This window comes from Lissotriton vulgaris, chromosome 2_1, assembly GCF_964263255.1.
Source record: "Lissotriton vulgaris chromosome 2_1, aLisVul1.2, whole genome shotgun sequence".
NCBI classification, from domain to species: Eukaryota; Metazoa; Chordata; class Amphibia; order Caudata; family Salamandridae; genus Lissotriton; species Lissotriton vulgaris.
The window spans coordinates 1,951,280,548-1,951,301,063 of NC_141687.1; the positions used below are offsets into that span (position 1 = coordinate 1,951,280,548).

General features: G+C 36.9%; 1 long non-coding RNA gene across 1 annotated transcript; it reads right to left on the reverse strand.

Moving 5' to 3' along the window:
- Positions 1-1,366: 1,366 nt before the first annotated feature.
- Positions 1,367-12,942, reverse strand: LOC147733539 (uncharacterized). Its single transcript, XR_015308734.1, has 3 exons — positions 12,838-12,942; positions 7,995-8,148; positions 1,367-1,455 (listed from the first exon to the last, which is right to left on the reverse strand). It is a non-coding gene; the product is annotated as an uncharacterized LOC147733539 (long non-coding RNA).
- Between the last annotated feature and the right edge of the window lie 7,574 nt (positions 12,943-20,516).

Genomic DNA, 20,516 nt, shown 5'->3' on the forward strand with positions numbered 1-20,516 from the left:
TCATGAGTGATGTAATATGTGACGTCATCAGCAGTGCATTGTACGCGCAAGTTATAGTGAGTCCGACTAACTATAACGTGGGAATTTCAATGGTTTTATATCAGTAAAATTTCCAGCTAACTATAACTGGTGTGAAACCTATGGTTTTTTCAGTGAATTTGTAAGGTTTTTTAAATGCTAATTCCTAACTATAACTGGTGTGAAACCTATGGTTTTTTCAGTGAATTTCATAGGTTTTTTTAATGCTAATTCCTAACTATAACTGGTGTGTAACCTATGGTTTTTTCAGTGAATTTCATAGGTTTTTTTAATGCTAATTCCTAACTTTTTATACAGACTCATACCTATGTGTTTTTTAGTGAATTGCTAAAGTATGTTTTTGTAAAAATGAACACTATAATGTATATTGAGATAATATTTTTAATTTAAAATATTTTTTTTTTATATTTCACTTTGGTGCGCTTTCGGTGCGCGCACCGGTGCGCGTACCGTCAGCGCACTAACAAAAAAAAAGAAAAAAAAAATGAAGGAGGGACTGTGTAATAGATAGTAAGACAGATAAAAAGTGTAAAAGGAAGTAACTGAGAAAAGAAAAATGAATAAGGGAGCAAAAGAAAGAAGAAATAGGAAGAACACTAAAGTAGAGGTTAAGGGAGAATATAAATGGATATTGAAAGTAAAAAGAAGGACAGTTAAGTATGAGAATGACAGGTAGTGACGGAATCAGAGGAAAAGAATAGCAGCGATTGAGGGAAAGTAAATATCAGTGAATATAAGTAAAGAGGGGTGAAAGAGGGTACATGTAAGTGAATAAGGGCAACACATGGGGAGTAATAGAGAGAAAGAAGAGAGAGAGTAAAAGAAAGACCAAAGGAAGAACTAACTGAACTACAGTACAATGAGTGTGAAAGAAAAAAAAATGGAGAAAGAGAAAGAGGGTTAGGAAACTAAAGCAGTGGTACTAAGAGAATATAAAAAAGATAAAAAGTGGTGGAAGGAACTGAGGAAATGCAGATAGTTCCTATTAGATTAAGAAGTTGTGAATGAAGTACAGTAAAGAAACAGCAATGAAAAAAGAGTGTAAATTAGTAAAGAGAGGTAAATAAGGGTGAAAAAGAAAATGAGTGCATAACAATGTGAACACAATATAAATTACATAATGCAAACTACACAATAACTTCTACAATATGTTACATTATTTATTTTTGCTGTTCTCAGAATATATTGAATTCCACTTAAATTAGTGAGTTCAAAGTCTTCATCATATAACAGCGGGAAAAAAAAAACACAATCTAAAAGATTGTGTTTAAAAAAACCCATCCAAACATACATCTCATATATGTACACTAATCTTTGATTCACTTACTTTTCCATGAGGCCAAGTAGAAGATAGTGAAGGTCCTTTTGGTAGAAAAAAAGTCTGCTGTTCCTTATGAGTTCCATTTCATCGACTTCCTATGAAAAAAGATCTAAAAACATCATACCATACACAATCCTCACGGCCAATTTGTGTCTGATATATCGGTATTTTTTACTTTGAGATCCACTTAAAGTATCTACATGAGATAAATAATTTCAAATATTAGATTAACTAACTAACTAACTAACTTTTATTAACTATTCCCGTCTTCAAAGGCCAATTCCCTTTACTAAAACTTTGGTTTTAAAAACACTAGATAAGAATTTGTAGAGTCATAAGGCAAACGTTGTTTATAAGTTAAATGAGAATCATTGCAGTAACTCCATCCATTTTCAGATTTTAAGTAGCATGTATAATGTCCTGAGGTGGTCGAAGGTCCATCATGATAAATAATAGCTTCAGTTGTAAAGGTCCTTCCAGAAATTGATAACTGAGAAGCCACAAAATTTTTGATAGAAGTTGTCAATTTAGTTCCATCAGGTCTACATCGTTGGAAAACTAAAATGATATACTGCCCATACCTTTGTATAAATAATGTGGACAGCATTGTACAGTTACATTGGGTACACACCATATTATGATCTGCTGCTTTAACTAGATTTTTAAAAGACACTGATTTACAGTCTGGTAAAGTCAAATATATAAATCTTTCAGTGTCTATTGTAGTAGTACTTGATAAACTACAATTGTGGCAGTCATGCTGCCATTGATAAGAAAGACTGAAAAGATTATCTACATCTACACCTTCATCTTCCAAAACACCAAACATATACATTAAAAATTCCTGACAATCCTGCTGAATGTTCTGTGAAAATTTATCTTGACCAGAACACAAATCTAAAATATTTCGAATTTCTGTTACACTTTCTATTTGTGCTGTAACACTGCTACATTTCTGAAACACAGAATTCAATAAACCACACAATCTTTGATCCCGATTTTCAACAATCTGTTCTTGTAAACTTTTAAGAAAAAAAACAACATTAACCACTACATTAGCATAGCAGTTGACACCAGAACTGTTTTCAAACTGAAATCCAACAACATTTTCTCCACAATTCTTTTTCTTCCTGTTTTCAATTACAGTTTTCTCTACTTTTTGTCTTTTTGCAACTACCTCACTACAATTATCCTCATTTCTTCTTTTTCGGCCTACCACACGTTTTTCAAACAGAGGATATTGAGGCAAATGTGGAGCATACTCTCTTCTTAACCTATTGTATTCTTTAACACAATCTAGATCGGCAGAAATATTTGTCTCATCACATGCAATCAAATACAATCCTGATAAAGTTCTGACTCGAGATAATGCCACATATGCCATACCCTCTTTAAACACAGATCTTCCAATGTTCACCAATGCACTATCTACACTTAAACCTTGAGATTTATGAATTGTCACTGCATACGCCAAACAAACAGGAAACTGTTTTCGGCGAACATATAAGTCTTTTACAAGTAAAAATCTAGCAGAACAACGACTTATTTGTTGTACTTGTTCAATGCCATCAAATTTTATTTTTAAAAATTCAATTCCATCTCTATTTCTGTAATTCACAAAATCAACAACATAACCCATTGCTCCATTTACCAGACCGCTTTCAACATTTAAATTCCTTCTCAAAATGATACGACAATTTAAACACACATTCAGAGTCTTTTCAAAACCAGCTGTTTTTGAAATACTTTTCTCCAATGAATGCAATTTAATTTTCAAATTTTCTGACAAAACAATTGTTGCACCCATATGCTCTATTTTATCTATTGCTTCTAGTTTCACAATCTCTTCATTTTCTAAGTCTAACATTTTTTGGTTGAAGATGGAACATTCTTGCAGAGTTGGCATCAAACATATCCCAGATTTCTTCTCAGTCATTTTTTTAAAAATATTCTCTGGAAGAATGTTTTCATTTGGATACAAATTTGAAATTAATCGACTATGCAAAGCTTTTTTCCCTTTCTCAGTCATTTTTTCCAATTCTTACATCTTGTAGAATATTTTTATAATCTTCATCCTTGGCCTGTCGCATATTTTGAAGCAGTTCAGCATATTTAAAATTTAGCCATATATTAACATTTCCAATGCTTCCAAGGGACTTCCTGGTATCTTCATGCGTGAGCATTTTAAACACTGGTTGTCCTTTTACTGGAGTCAACTGCAATAGATCTCCAAAAACAATAATGTGTTTTCCTCCAAATAACACATCATAGTCTGTTTTAAGAATTTCTTGCATTCTCAAATGCACAAAAGCAAGCATTAGATTTGAGACCATGCTTACTTCATCTATGATAAGAAGTTTCATTTTCTTCAAGACTCTTGAAACTTCAGAACACGCATCTCCAGATAGCTTGTTGTAATGCAATTTATTATCATGTTCAACTGGCAGCATCAATAAACGATGTAGAGTAATCCCTTTAATGTTATGTGCTGCCAGACCAGTTGGAGCAGTTACAACACAAGACAGTGGTGAATCAGTCCTTTTCTGCAGATAACTTGCAACGGCTTTAATTAGAAAACTTTTTCCTGTCCCCGCTTCTCCACTTACATACAGTCGGACAGGGTCAAATAATATACATGAGCACTCTTTTTTCTCATGTCTGAATCCATGTTCAATCTGCTCTGTGACTTCATCATATATCTTTTTCTGCTCAATGTTTAGTTGCGTTACCAAATCTTCTAAGTTAACTCCATCCTCTTGAGCTTGTTCCATAGCTCTTTCCACCTCATCCATGGCAGTGGCAGCTTCATTTTGGATAATTGGTCCTCCTAGTGGATCCTGGCTCAATGAAGTAGAACTCTGACTATCTTGAGAACTGTTTCTAGCTATCTCTTCAGCAATTGTGGTTTCTTGCTCCATTTCTTCATTCAACATTTGCAGATAATTTAGAAAAATAGGACATTCTATGGTATCCTTAGTTGCATTAAAAGAGTCTTCATAACAGAGAAAATCTCCAAGTAGTTCCTCTTCTGTACGCCATGGCTTAAAGAGTTGCAAAAGAGCTAAGTAGTAAAATTCTCTTTTGTCTGGAACTTCACAACTCAATTTTCGATGATTAATCAAATGGCCTTTTTTCTGCTTCACTAGACATCCTTCATAGCCAATGAGTGCATATTTTCCATTATTGATATCTTCTGTGATGTTCCTCTTATAACTGTAGTTTTGAAGAACTTCATACAAACATGTGTTCTCAAGGTGAGTACTTCTATTTGGATAGTATGTATCCAACATATTTGTCTTCAAAATATCTGTACTGTTTGGTTCTTTTTCCGCCAAATATTCAATTTCTTGTACAGATTTCAAAACTCGGTTTCGTGTGGCAGCAAGACCAAGACTCACCCAAATGATTGTTCTTGATTTGGCATAGAGACTTGCTGATGATAACCGATCAGAACATTCATATGCTCCAATTTCTCGATGCGACAACATCTTCAGACTGAAACTGTATAATTTCTTGCTTAGACTCTTTTCATGTGAAATGTCCTCCCACATTTCCTTCAGTTCTGTCTTTTCTTTTTTGGTGATGTAAGATGTCACATATCGAGCCACAGCAATAGAGTTGTCAGCAACGAACTGAATATCCATGTTAGCATTCCACATGGACAAAATCACTGGGTTGTAATCGTTGATGTACTTAGATTCTTCATTTCTTTTCAAATTATATGTGTTTTTGGGAGATTTTCTCGTCACAGTATGTCGTAGAGATGACATCAAATTATTTACTCTTCCCTTAGAAATCACTGGTCGAGGAAATGCAAAACGACATTTCGTGTAGTACTTTTCCTTGTTTTTAAATTTTCGACGACAGTACTTTCCACAACGATGAGATTGAAAACGTAAAACTTGTTGCCTTAAATTGTTTTCTTCAGTAGATTTTGGAACAGCACATGTTGAATACTCTTCAATGAAACTCATCACTGTTTCATCTGAATCTGTTCCAAATTTGGGTGCATCTTTAATCCACAACAACATATGTATATGAGGAGCACCTCTCGCTTGATATTCCTTCCTCCAAAAGAAATCCAAAACCTCTCCAAGGGGAGGATTTTTTTTGTTGGTAATAAAAGACATCATAGCTTCAAATCTATGATTAAAATATCTGCAAACATTCACTGGATCTAAAGAACACAGTTCTCCTGGTGTTTTCAATTCTATATTTGGTATGTTTTCATTTGCCTCTCGTAGAAATTGAAGTAAATCGTCCCATGCATACTCAGCACAGCTAAGAGTGAGGAACCATGTAGGAGTTCCTAAGTTTCTTAGCATACATTTCAATTCTCCATGACGACGAAACCAATACTCATTGGTTCCACGTTGACATGCCATGAGATTGATTAGCTGAGATTCCAAAATACTGTCTTGCAGATTAACTTTCTCCATAAAGTCCCTTGCACATACATTTTGCAAATGAGGTCCACTTTTTAATATATGATTAACTGCATAAGAAAGCCCAGACAAATCACTTTCAAACAGTAGATGAAATAAATATGGAATGCATTGACGAAACCTTGGATCTTCTGCATATAATCTTAGAGTCCGGTATTCAGCTGCAGGAATTTGAACTGGTCGATCATCATATCGTCCACCACAACCTGTTGGAAATAATTGTGGAAAACAACGAGCTTCCAAACTTTCTTCCCATACACTAATGGGACTTCCTTTTGCTGCCTTCATTTGAAACAAGTCAATTGCATTTCCCATTACTTCTTTGGAATGCAAAGGATGAACAGTATAATGTTCATATATTTCTTCAGTTCTAGACACATCAACTTTTTCAATTTGACCAACTGAAGAATCACTATCTTCTTCTGTAGATGTTTCCTCAACTCCAACACTTACATGTTTGTAGTACTCATTGTTTTTAACTAAATACAACGTTGCCTTCTTGACTTTTTTAACATCCACTAAATCTTGCCAAATTTTCTTACTCTTTGTTGGAACCCCATTAACTAGAATAACTAAAGGATCTTCTTCTACTCTTTCTACACCAATTGTATTAATATTTTTCTTTACATCTAGAGGCAAATAAACAACTCTTCCCTTTAATCCTCTCAGTAAATCTGATGGAGGCAATTTCCCTGTCTTAGGCTCCATGCGTACAATAGCCTGAAAAGGATGGACACATTGAATCAAAATAGATTCATAAGTATTTAGATCCATCAATTCAGAAGGAATATCTATCAACTGAAGATTATTATAAACTGCTCTTGCAGGCATTCTATTTTCATTTAATTTTTTCAAACAATAAGTGCAAATACGCTGATCCAAACTCAAATCAAAAGAATTCTCCACCAACAAATAACTTACAAAATCCTCCCATTCACTATTATTTTCCAATTCACTTTTTGCATATAAATCAACTAACCTAGTCTGAATTTTATAATGAGTCCGTCGACAACACACACAAGTTACATTAGGCCTCTCACTTGATTTCACCTTAAACTTGATAATTTCCTCATCAAACTTTTCAATACTTGAAATTTGTCCATTATCTTCTGCATTGCCATCCATTACTATATCTATTTCTACACTGTCCTCTTTGTTCCCAAAATAACAAAACTCAATTTCTTCACAAATAGTCTTCACATCCACTTCAGATCCATGCAAAAGAGCACTATTTAACTGTTTAAGCTTAAGTGCAGGACTTTTTGCATAATACAACTTCCTCACTAATTTCCTTACGTTATTATGATGCACTGCTAACATCCTAAAATGATGAAAAACACTCCGACAAACTTTTCTAGAAAGACATGCTAGTGAATGCCCTTGCAAACCTGTGCTTTCTCTCACTCTGCAAGGATCTAACTCTTGCAGGATCTTCATTTTTTGTTTGAGACTTTTTTTACTATATGTACGTAAGAAATTTCGAAGCAAATCAATTGATTCCTGTCGCACACTACAAATACTACTGCATTTCCATGTGTACACTGGACCCTTAGTACGTCTCCCTAAAACTTCATCAGCTAACACCTCTTCTGCATCTCTAGGTACAAGTTTCTCTTTTTCCATCACACAACTATCTTTCACCTCATAGGCACGACCACTGGTGTCAACCGCATGCACCAAATCATTTTCCTGAAAGTAACTCTCCTCATTAAAAAAAGGCTCAGAACTTGAACTATGCATCCATTCACCAGAAAATACTTCACAAAAATTACTCCGATTAATAATTCTTTTCCATCTACTGTTCGATTTGAAAACATCCATTGCCTTATTAAGTATCCTAATTCTATTGATTATTAAAATAAATAATTTTTTCTTAACTTCAAAAGCCTGATCAACAATCTTTTCTACACTTTTCTTTTTCTTGTAAAAAGCAGCTTTTAGTTTACTTTTCTTTTCATTTTTTAGCAAATTTAAAACTACCCTATTGCGAAACATTCGCCTACGAATGTCCCTAAAAACATTTACCCTTCTATTGCTAACCATTCTCTTCTCTCCTGGTCCAATGGAAACATTTTTTGTGGGCTTCTCTTTCCTTTTTAGATTTGTTGACTTTTTCTGTATATTCACATTAGCAATTTCATTTTTTTTCCTACGACATATGTTACGAAGAAAAGACTTAATTGGCTTACCAGAAGCTTTTCTGGTGTTTTTTGAAGTAGTTGTTGAAGAGGATTCCATAAACTCTGTTGTTGATGTTCTCCTTTTCCGTATGGTATTTTTGATTTTTCTTTGCCTTGAAGGCATTTTTGCTTGCTTTTCAGAAGTTGATTTGAATCTGTTGTTCTGTTAAAAAAACACATGAAAGACCACTATTAGCAAACAACAAAGTAATGTTAAAAAGCAAACAATATAAACAATAAATTGCAACATATTTAAGTTTATACAATACCAACTCATGGCTTTATTTTTAAAGGCCTTGCGCCACCAGTGCGTCACTTATTACCCATGTTTAAAGTCAAGCATCAGCTGCACATGGCATTCATAAATAAGGGCCAAATGCATATACCAATCAATTGCACCCAAAAATCGATTTTTGAATAACATGTAAGGAACACTGCACAGAACCTATGTACAACCAATCAATATCATCAAACAAAGTCAGGGCCTTATTTATGAAAGCCTTGCGCCACCAGTGTGTCACTTATTACCCATGTTTAAAGTCATGCATCAGTTGCACATGGCAATCATAAATAAGGGCCAAATGCATATACCAATCAATTGCACCCAAAAATCGATTTTTGAATAACATGTAAGGAACACTGCACAGAACCTAAGTACAACCACTCAATATCATCAAACAAAGTCAGGGCCTTATTTATGAAAGCCTTGCGCCACCAGTGCGTCACGTATTACCCATGTTGAAAGTCATGCATCGGCTGCACATGGCAATCATAAATAAGGGCCAAATACATATACCAATCAATTGCACCCAAAAATCGATTTTTGAATAGCATGTAAGAAACACTGCGCAAAACCTAAGTACAACCACTCAATATCATCAAACAAAGTCAGGGCCTTATTTATGAAAGCCTTGCGCCACCAGTGCGTCACGTATTACCCATGTTGAAAGTCATGCATCGGCTGCACATGGCAATCATAAATAAGGGCCAAATACATATACCAATCAATTGCACCCAAAAATCAATTTTTGAATAACATGTAAGAAACACTGCGCAGAACCTATGTACAACCAATCAATATCATCAAACAAAGTCAGGGCCTTATTTATGAAAGCCTTGCGCCACCAGTGCGTCACGTATTACCCATGTTTAAAGTCATGCATCGGCTGCACATGGCAATCATAAATAAGGGGCAAATACATATACCAATCAATTGCACCCAAAAATCGATTTTTGAATAGCATGTAAGAAACACTGCGCAAAACCTAAGTACAACCACTCAATATCATCAAACAAAGTCAGGGCCTTATTTATAAAAGCCTTACGCCACCAGTGCGTCACATATTACCCATGTTGAAAGTCATGCATCGGCTGCACATGGCAATCATAAATAAGGGCCAAATACATATACCAATCAATTGCACCCAAAAATCAATTTTTGAATAACATGTAAGAAACACTGCGCAGAACCTATGTACAACCAATCAATATCATCAAACAAAGTCAGGGCCTTATTTATGAAAGCCTTGCGCCACCAGTGCGTCACTTATTACCCATGTTTAAAGTCATGCATCGGCTGCACATGGCAATCATAAATAAGGGCCAAATACATATACCAATCAATTGCACCCAAAAATCGATTTTTGAATAACATGTAAGAAACACTGTGCAGAACCTATGTACAACCAATCAATATCATCAAACAAAGTCAGAGCCTTATTTATGAAAGCCTTGCGCCACCAGTGCGTCACTTATTACCCATGTTTAAAGTCATGCATCAGCTGCACATGGCAATCATAAATAAGTGCCAAATACATATACCAATCAATTGCACCCAAAAATCGATTTTTGAATAACATGTAAGGAACACTGCACAGAACCTAAGTACAACCACTCAATATCATCAAACAAAGTCAGGCCTTATTTATGAAAGCCTTGCGCCACCAGTGCGTCACTTATTACCCATGTTTAAAGTCATGCATCAGTTGCACATGGCAATCATAAATTAGGGCAAAATACATATACTAATCAATTGCACCCAAAAATCAATTTTACAATAACATGTAAGAAACACGGCGCAGAACCTAAGTACAACCAATCAATATCATCAAACAAAGTCAGGGCCTTATTTATGAAAGCCTTGCGCCACCAGTGCGTCACGTATTACCCATGTTGAAAGTCATGCATCGGCTGCACATGGCAATCATAAATAAGGGCCAAATACATATACCAATCAATTGCACCCAAAAATCGATTTTTGAATAACATGTAAGGAACACTGCACAGAACCTAAGTACAACCACTCAATATCATCAAACAAAGTCAGGGCCTTATTTATGAAAGCCTTGCGCCACCAGTGCGTCACGTATTACCCATGTTTAAAGTCATGCATCGGCTGCACATGGCAATCATAAATAAGGGCCAAATACATATACCAATCAATTGCACCCAAAAATCGATTTTTGAATAGCATGTAAGAAACACTGCGCAAAACCTAAGTACAACCACTCAATATCATCAAACAAAGTCAGGGCCTTATTTATGAAAGCCTTGCGCCACCAGTGCGTCACGTATTACCCATGTTGAAAGTCATGCATCGGCTGCACATGGCAATCATAAATAAGGGCCAAATACATATACCAATCAATTGCACCCAAAAATCAATTTTTGAATAACATGTAAGAAACACTGCGCAGAACCTATGTACAACCAATCAATATCATCAAACAAAGTCAGGGCCTTATTTATGAAAGCCTTGCGCCACCAGTGCGTCACTTATTACCCATGTTTAAAGTCATGCATCAGCTGCACATGGCATTCATAAATAAGGGCCAAATACATATACCAATCAATTGCACCCAAAAATCGATTTTTGAATAACATGTAAGGAACACTGCGCAGAACCTAAGTACAACCACTCAATATCATCAAACAAAGTCAGGGCCTTATTTATGAAAGCCTTGCGCCACCAGTGCGTCACTTATTACCCATGTTTAAAGTCATGCATCGGCTGCACATGGCAATCATAAATAAGGGCCAAATACATATACCAATCAATTGCACCCAAAAATCGATTTTTCAATAACATGTAAGGAACACTGCACAGAACCTAAGTACAACCACTCAATATCATCAAACAAAGTCAGGCCTTATTTATGAAAGCCTTGCGCCACCAGTGCGTCACTTATTACCCATGTTTAAAGTCATGCATCAGTTGCACATGGCAATCATAAATTAGGGCAAAATACATATACTAATCAATTGCACCCAAAAATCGATTTTTCAATAACATGTAAGAAACACGGCGCAGAACCTAAGTACAACCAATCAATATCATCAAACAAAGTCAGGGCCTTATTTATGAAAGCCTTGCGCCACCAGTGCGTCACTTATTACCCATGTTTAAAGTCATGCATCAGCTGCACATGGCATTCATAAATAAGGGCCAAATACATATACCAATCAATTGCACCCAAAAATCGATTTTTGTTTAACATGTAAGAAGCACTGTGCAGAACCTATGTACAACCAATCAATATCATCAAACAAAGTCAGAGCCTTATTTATGAAAGCCTTGCACCACCAGTGCGTCACTTATTACCCATGTTTAAAGTCATGCATCAGCTGCACATGGCAATCATAAATAAGGGCCAAATACATATACCAATCAATTGCACCCAAAAATCGATTTTTGAATAACATGTAAGGAACACTGCACAGAACCTAAGTACAACCACTCAATATCATCAAACAAAGTCAGAGCCTTATTTATGAAAGCCTTGCACCACCAGTGCGTCACTTATTACCCATGTTTAAAGTCATGCATCAGCTGCACATGGCAATCATAAATAAGGGCCAAATACATATACCAATCAATTGCACCCAAAAATCGATTTTTGAATAACATGTAAGAAGCACTGTGCAGAACCTATGTACAACCAATCAATATCATCAAACAAAGTCAGAGCCTTATTTATGAAAGCCTTGCACCACCAGTGCGTCACTTATTACCCATGTTTAAAGTCATGCATCAGCTGCACATGGCAATCATAAATTAGGGCAAAATACATATACTAATCAATTGCACCCAAAAATCGATTTTTCAATAACATGTAAGAAACACGGCGCAGAACCTAAGTACAACCAATCAATATCATCAAACAAAGTCAGGGCCTTATTTATGAAAGCCTTGCACCACCAGTGCGTCACTTATTACCCATGTTTAAAGTCATGCATCAGCTGCACATGGCATTCATAAATAAGGGCCAAATACATATACCAATCAATTGCACCCAAAAATCGATTTTTGAATAACATGTAAGGAACACTGCACAGAACCTAAGTACAACCACTCAATATCATCAAACAAAGTCAGGGCCTTATTTATGAAAGCCTTGCGCCACCAGTGCGTCACTTATTACCCATGTTTAAAGTCATGCATCAGCTGCACATGGCATTCATAAATAAGGGCCAAATACATATACCAATCAATTGCACCCAAAAATCGATTTTTCAATAACATGTAAGAAACACTGCACAGAACCTAACTACAACCACTCAATATCATCAAACAAAGTCAGGGCCTCATTTATAAAAGCCTGGCGCCACCAGTGCATCACTTATTACCCATGTTTAAAGTCATGCATCAACTGCACATGGCAATCATAAAAAAGGCCAAATAAAAATACCATTCATTTGCACCCAAAATCGATTTTTAAATAACATGTAAAAAACACTGCGCAGGACTTATATACTAACATACAATTTCACTTCTAAAACATAACTATCTGCTTCCAAATATTCTCCATAGAGAAAATAAATCTCTATCTAAATTAAATGAATCATTACTTACCTTTAGAAATGCTTTTGGAGATTGAAAACAGTGTCAGACACACACACCAATTTTTCTTTAGCAGAGGAAAAGGTGTGCTCTCAATACACTGAAACCAAGACTGGCATAGAAAATCTCTATCTTTGTACACATATGCCTTAATTCAACCAATGAAAACTCTTCCCTCACTATTTTCAAACCAACACCCATCCCCCTCTCAAACCTTTCTATCTGTTACCATAGCAACTCCCTCCTAACTGAACTCTAAGGTTCAAAAGTTTATCTTACAATGTTGCAAATTAACTCAGCAAGGATGTTTGACCTGTCAATACAGCAGCCTATACAGGGTATTTTTGCTTTTGGTGACTTTTTTTAAACCATTCAAATTGCTTCTTTCACACAACATAACCATGCACCCTAACTTTCAGTTTTCAACTATCTGAATCCACCAATCATTGCTAGTGATTCAAGAGCACAGAAACTCCACAATTATTTTTTTGTGAACTCCTACTGTTCCAACTGCCATTTCATTCCCACACTTCATCTGACTGGACCAGAACCTTCTCACATCATGTACTCTGTTTGGGTTATTGGACATAGCTACATCCACTGGGCTCAAAGGTATGCAGCTAGCAGAAATTTTCATAACCTTGATTTATCAAATGTGGAAATCAAGTGGATTGGCCACAGAGGATTAAAATGTCACCAATTGATACCATTGGTGAAAACCTTTTTGCATCTGCCAGAACCTGACCTTATAATTGTGCACTGTGGTGGAAACGATCTAGGCACATTAACTGGGGTAGGTCTGGAAATGCTATTAAAGGACACCTTTCATCAATTGATGATACTTTTTCCCCACACTGCCTTGGTATATTCCAATATATGCCAAAGACAGAAATGGAACTGGTCCAACCAATTTGGTCCACAATTTGAGAAAGCACGGAAACATGTAAATAAATCTGTTTCTGCTTACATGAGAGACTGTGGAATGGGCTCATTATACAATAATAACTTGCGTTACAACATGCAAGACATCTACAGAGGAGATGGAGTGCACTTCTCAGATGAGGGGAATAGAATATTCCTCCTGAATTTAAGAATGTGTATTGGAACCTACTTGTAGGTACCTAAATCAACCACAGAACCCAAAAGCTCTTTTCAGAGCTACCCTAACTCTGATCATTCAAAGCGTTTACTTTTTTCTAACTTTTTTCACTATTTTTCACCAAAGTACGCGTACGAGTACGCTTAAAGGTGCGCGCACCAGGCGCTCCCCCGTGGAAAATTAAAGAATTTTTTTTTTTTTTTTTACGTTTATGAGCCTCCTAAGCCCCCCTCAGAAAACCTAGAGGGTCAAGAAGTCTCTACAGTTCCCCCTTCTATCCATTCCGAACATTGTTTACCCTCCATCTTGTGTCTCGATTGTTCCGAAACACAAAATGGATGACTCCCGTTACGCTGCCCGTGCGCGTACTGGAGCGCGCACTAGTAAGCGCAAAATAAAAAAAGGTGGGAAAGTAATTTACGGAAAACCCAATGGAGACACTTTCATCAAATATAGAATACGCCCTACTACATAGCAGTCCCTACCATTTGCCCAAATTTGGTGAAATTCCATTGAGACATTTAGGCTACAGGCCTGTCTAAATATCCTGAGGTAAATTACATGACAAAAACACACTTGTAATGTTAGAATTTACAACCAATTAAAAAGTATCTCTCATTTTCTACGATTTTTTCCTGTCGTTTGATTGGTTAAGTACAACAATATATATAAAAGAAGAGAGGGAAACACAGCCATTTTGACTACTGCTTCCTGAAGTACACTTGAAAACAAATTTCACTGTCAACTTCAACTAATTTCTCTAAGGTAACTTCTAATTATGGAAGTATATTGTACACGTTAAGTTTATTTCTTAAAAAATATTCTGTTAGTGATATGCTATCCCTCTTTAATAGTTAGAGATAGACATAGACTTCTCTGTAATAGTTATGGATTGAGTTAGGCTTCTCTGGTATACTAGCTCTACTAATATAGTTAATTTATATGCAATTTTCAGAAAGAAAATGGAAGGAGAAAATAAGGCAAATGATACTTCTATCAAAGTAAAGGTGGAAAAACCAGAAGATGAAAAAAAAGAAGTTGATTTCATGGATGACTCTTTGGATGAACAATTTATAGAATGTTTGGAAGAAATTGAATCATGTACATATAATTATGAGGAAATTCCGGACAATATTATGTTAGAAATTTTATTAAATTATGAAAAAGAATCAGAGGAATAAATTTATCTTTAATAATTTCAATTGTTTCAGACAATATTCTTTTTTATATGTAATTCATGAAGTATTACCAAAAATGTTTAAAATATAAAGTGAGACTTATAGTATACTGTTCAACTATTTTTCTGTTACATAGTAAGTTTACTCATAGTTACTACCTTTCTCCCACTATATTATCTCATATGAATATTTTACACCTCATTTTCATAAGTGAACAGGACAGACTACTCATGATCCCCTAGAAATTCTCAGGGAGTGCTTAAAAGATCTGTTTCTCCTTTCCAGACAGACTATATTATGAATTCCTTATACCACCAAAAATACAATAACAACATGCAAGATGTCTACAAAGAAGATGGTGAACATTAAATTTAAGTCTCTTCATTAGTACCTACATGTAGGTACTTACATAAAATAAACAAATAAAAAAAAAAACAATTCATAAACATACTCCCCGATACGCTCCCCCGTGCGCGCACCAGGCGCTTCCCCCGCGAAAATCGAAAAAAAAAAAAAATTTTTGAGGCCCCGCGGGGCCCTTTAATGGCCCCCATATCAAACCTAGGGGGTCAGGGGGGGTCTACCCTGCCCCCTTATGGTCAATTCCACCCTTTGTTTTTGCCACCTCTTATGACTAGATTTTACCGATAGACAAGATGGCGGCCGCTCCGGACTGTTTAGAATGTTTACAGACAACTGAGAGCCAACCAGCTTTCTGCGCGCAAGTCGCGTGTCGCGCCGGGAGCGCTCACGGGTGCGCGCACCCGAGAGCGCCTATAGATATATATATTTTTTTGAACGTTAATTTCTCAAAATCCACTGAAGCACATATCTTGAGACATAGCAAAGGCACATCGGGCTACCAGTCCCTACAATTTTGCCAAGTTTGGTGGAAATCCATTCAGCCGTTCGGGCTAAAAGTGAAATCGACCGCCCTATGGAAATTAACATGGGGAAAACGCGTTTTGGGACCCCCCTTTTATCTCGGCCCCCGCTTGACGAATCCCCCCCAAACTTTCAGGGAAGGACCGGACCGCCATGAGACCATTTTCCTGAAAATTTCAGGCAGATTCGACAACCGGCGCCAAAGTTATTCAAAATAGAATGTTGAGATTTAACATTGAAAATTATCCTAACTATAACTACCTACTGGCGACCGCCAGTAGGTAATATATATATATATATATATATATATATATATATATATATATATATATATATATATATATATGTGGGAAAGTATGCCCTAAGGAATGGTAGAAAATATGAATGCAAAAGAAAATAAATAGAGGCACACACCATAAGCATCACAAATAGAGATGCTAGAAGAGGGCCTGTAACTCAGTTAGGAGCTTTTCGGCATGCAAAGTTGGTTGATGAAAATGTTAATCTGTCCATGGTTTTTCTGGGTGGATGTGCAGATACATTTACAGCAAAACTGTGCATGCAGCTGTTTCTCTGTGCTTTTTTCAATAAAATGAAATTTTAAAAACTTCCCACTTAAAGTAAAATATATTTTTGTTATGCTTCAAAATGTATTTAAAGTTATAATAGAATGTATCTAATTTAATTAAATTACTTTTAAATTATTAATGTTACATTAAAAAAAGTATTAACATTTTATAATAAACAGATTTTTTATATTTAAATATACATATTTAAACATAACATTAACATTTTTCATAATTGTAAAAAATTAAAATAAGCACATTTAGTTTAACATGAGTGCCTATTGGGTTTCATTATTGGGTGTTGCCTGCACAGCTCTTGCGAAATCTATTGTATTTAATATATCTTAAAAGGGGTTTACATAACGCCTTCACTTCTTAGATGTCACAGTGCTTGCCACTTAAATTTTCTTCCATTTCTTTTGATTGTAGCATTCTATTTCCTGTTGTTCCTTCTGTGTTTCTCCTATCAGTGTACAGTGGCTCACGTACACATTCTCCCCCGCTTTGGCAGGTGGACCATTTCATTAGGTTAAGCCTGCACAGTGTTTACTGTTTACCTTTACTTATCTTCCTCTGGCTGCACGCATTTAAAGTGTGCTTGTCAGCAAAAAATGTTTTGGTTTGTCTGACTTTTTATAATTTAATTTCTTCCTTTTGGTTTTCCATAGATTTTTTAAATGTTATCTCATCCTGTCAGCAAACATTTCTACTGTGCTTGTATTTTTACTTTGCAAGCTTTGCTAGTGTATTTTCAACTAAATTTCTACAGGAATAAAACTTTGGAAAGCCCCCAGCTAGCCAATCACAAGAGAATTGTCTTTGAAAAATCATGAGCTTGCTTTTGAGACGAATAAAAACATGTTTTACAGGCACACTGCAGGAACTAATTCTCAGTTTCATTTCTGCAGCATGGATTGGAATGTAACATGGTGTCTACTTTATGTTTCTGCACTGGTTTTTCCAGGTGAATCTTTGCAAGAATGACGATGATCTGCATGCCACTCTGTAGTATATCACTTCTCTGCTGTTTTCAACAGCTCAGGCTTTCTATATGTTTGTAAATGAGATGATTGTATCACAACCTGTACGTTCTGCGACAAAAAAACTTTCCTGAATAAATACAATGGGGTTATCAATTTGGAAGCATGAGATCTTCTTAGCCACAGTAATATGAAAAGAGAGTATGGAAAATCATTTTTTAACTTACTGCTATCTGAATGTTTGTGAGTTTGGCTTTATGACCCCAACTTCAGCAACTAGAAAACATGCAAATCTTCGAGCAGTACTCCCAAGATTTGACTTCGACTAAAGGGGTTTTGAGAAGGCATTTTTTCTAACCTGTCCTTTTGTGCCGGACATACATATTTGTGGAAAAGTTCCACATATTCAGAGCATTTTGAAAGGAGATTGGTTGTCACCAACTTAAAGAGACACCTATTCAAGAATAACTAAGTACATGTGGGGCATAACAACAAATTACAGGGAGAGCTGAGCCAAGAGCCTAGCTCGGCTGTTAGAGCCACAAGCACGAGCCAAGCCACGAAAAAGTTTGCTTTGTAAATCATACAACAAACATCATGTAAAATACAATAAACTGTCTTAAAAATTCGAAAAAAGTGTATTTCTTTAACATGTGGAAGCCTTGGCAACAATACGTCACATTAAGGCACTGTAATGAGAAATACTCATTAAAAGTGATAGTTTTTAAACTCGCCACCATATCAAAGGTATTTTTCAGTAACTTATATTGCACAACTGCTCACCATGATACAACTTACAACAAAACACAACTTAGGGCATCATTACGATGTTGGGCGTAATGGAGCGCGGGACCGACCACTGATGCTGCGGCGGTCCTGCCATGCACATTAGGATGCGCCTGGCACACTGGCGGGCTCATTCTGGGCCTTTTACATTGCGGGTGGATCTGCTGGCTGCAGACTCACTCGCAACGTTAAAGGACAGTGCCCAGCATTGCAATGCACAACAAAGCAGGCACCACATGGTGCCTGCGAGGTAGTGCATTGCAATGAGGGGGCTACCATAGATACCCCCCATGTGCACCCCCACAGCCCCAACAACCTGGGGGCCCGCAACGGGCCCCCAATGTCAAACACAGCATCACGCCATGTAAAGGCACTTCTCCCCCTACATCATAATATGGATGGCAGTGTATTGCAGACACCACCACCATATTGTGCCCCTTTTCCGCCCGGTCCAGAATTCGACTGGCGGAAAAGCGGTGGATGGACTTTGCGTCCGCCACGGTGCCCCCGTCATACTAATTTGGCAGAGGGATAACCAGGGGCATATGGCTCGCGGATCCCAACCGCGGAGCCGGCGGTGAGCACTACCGCCTGGCTGTGGAGATCCGCCCAACATCATAATGGGGCCCTTAGAATTAATCACGTAGGTGAAACCGATTTCAGTTACCAATGCTTGTTAGTCCCAGACCCCATTATTTTCTGTGGGAGGGTTTTGCAGTACCATTGGTTAGCCATGTGTGGGGGTGGAAGTTCATCAGTTTTGAGCTGTAGTATATTTACTACTGCTTAGGATCCTTTTATACATAGGAGCAAACAAATCTGTAGTCCATAGGCTACAGATAGTACAAAATATAAAGTTCCAATAGCCACCTCTGTCTCGGCTCACAGACGTAAGCTACATTGGCTTAAAATCGAGAACAGAATTAAATTCAAGACATTGAGTTATATGCACAAAATTAAAGCCAACTCCGACCCCAGTTATCTTCAATCCCTGGTCAGCCCGTACCACCCTTCAGCAATCTCCGCTCCGCCACCCAAGGGAGATTCATCGTACCAAAATTCAAACGAGCAAGGATTGGTGGCAAAGCCTTTTCTTATCTTTGTCCCACAACTTGGAACTCTCTACCTACAACTCTCCGAAATGAACTCAATTACTCACAGTTCCGAAAGGCTTTAAAAACTTGGCTTTTCGACAAATAACCGCCATAATCTCCTGTGCTCTCCGTCCTCTCTGTCCTTTGCGCTGGGAAACCCTTTTTGGGTATCTGTTGTGCATTACAAATTGAATAACTAAACTAAACTAAACTTTTAGGCTGTATTAACTAAAAAAGTGCAGAATGTGAATATCAATGGTTTTACTCTTTCGTGGATAGGTGCACTTCCCTCTATAACCACCTTCTAGCCAGTCCTTAAGACAACTTGACTCCTTCCTTGAATTCCTCTCTTTTAAGTATTCCCCATTCTTCAGCCACTCCACTCTGTCTTTCCCACATCTACTACTAAAAGTATATCTAGGTCTCTGCAGTTGAGGCAGAGAACTATGACATAAAGATAGAAAAGGTGGAAGTGTTGACCTCTGCATGTAGGTAGGAAAATAGCATTTTGTAGTACATGAGGATTACTATTGTACCACTATTAAACATATTACAAAATGCAGTTTGTGAATATATGTCTGTAATAAAAGGGGCTGTTGGTTGATTGGGGTTTGAGCCCTGGTCAAGCAGCAACCACAATCCTTGTCTGGGTAAAGCCCAAACAGCCCCAAATTAAGTTGCGCTCAATCCCCAGGTAGCTTGGCACAGAGCAGTCAGGCGTAACTTAGAGGCAATATGTAAAGTAATTATGCAACATTTAAAATAGTAAAGCAGTGAAAACACACCACAAAAGGAGCCCACAACACATTTAGGAAGATATGGTAATTGTTAATAAATAAAACAAGACCAAAGCAGCAAACATCCAATCAGTAGAATTTTTTATTCTAACATTTATAGAGAAAATAGCGCCAACTGTGGATATCTGGTGACACAAGTTCAGCCTCGGCCATTATGGAATGCAGGCTGGCTACAGGGATCTAGTAAGGCCAGCTGAAAAAGTACCTTAAATCCTTGTTGCAGAGCGTTGCGAGGGTCTGCGGCGAAGATACGTTGAGCAGCCAAAGCAATGCATCTGTTTTGCGATGCGGCGAGGCTGTTGAGCG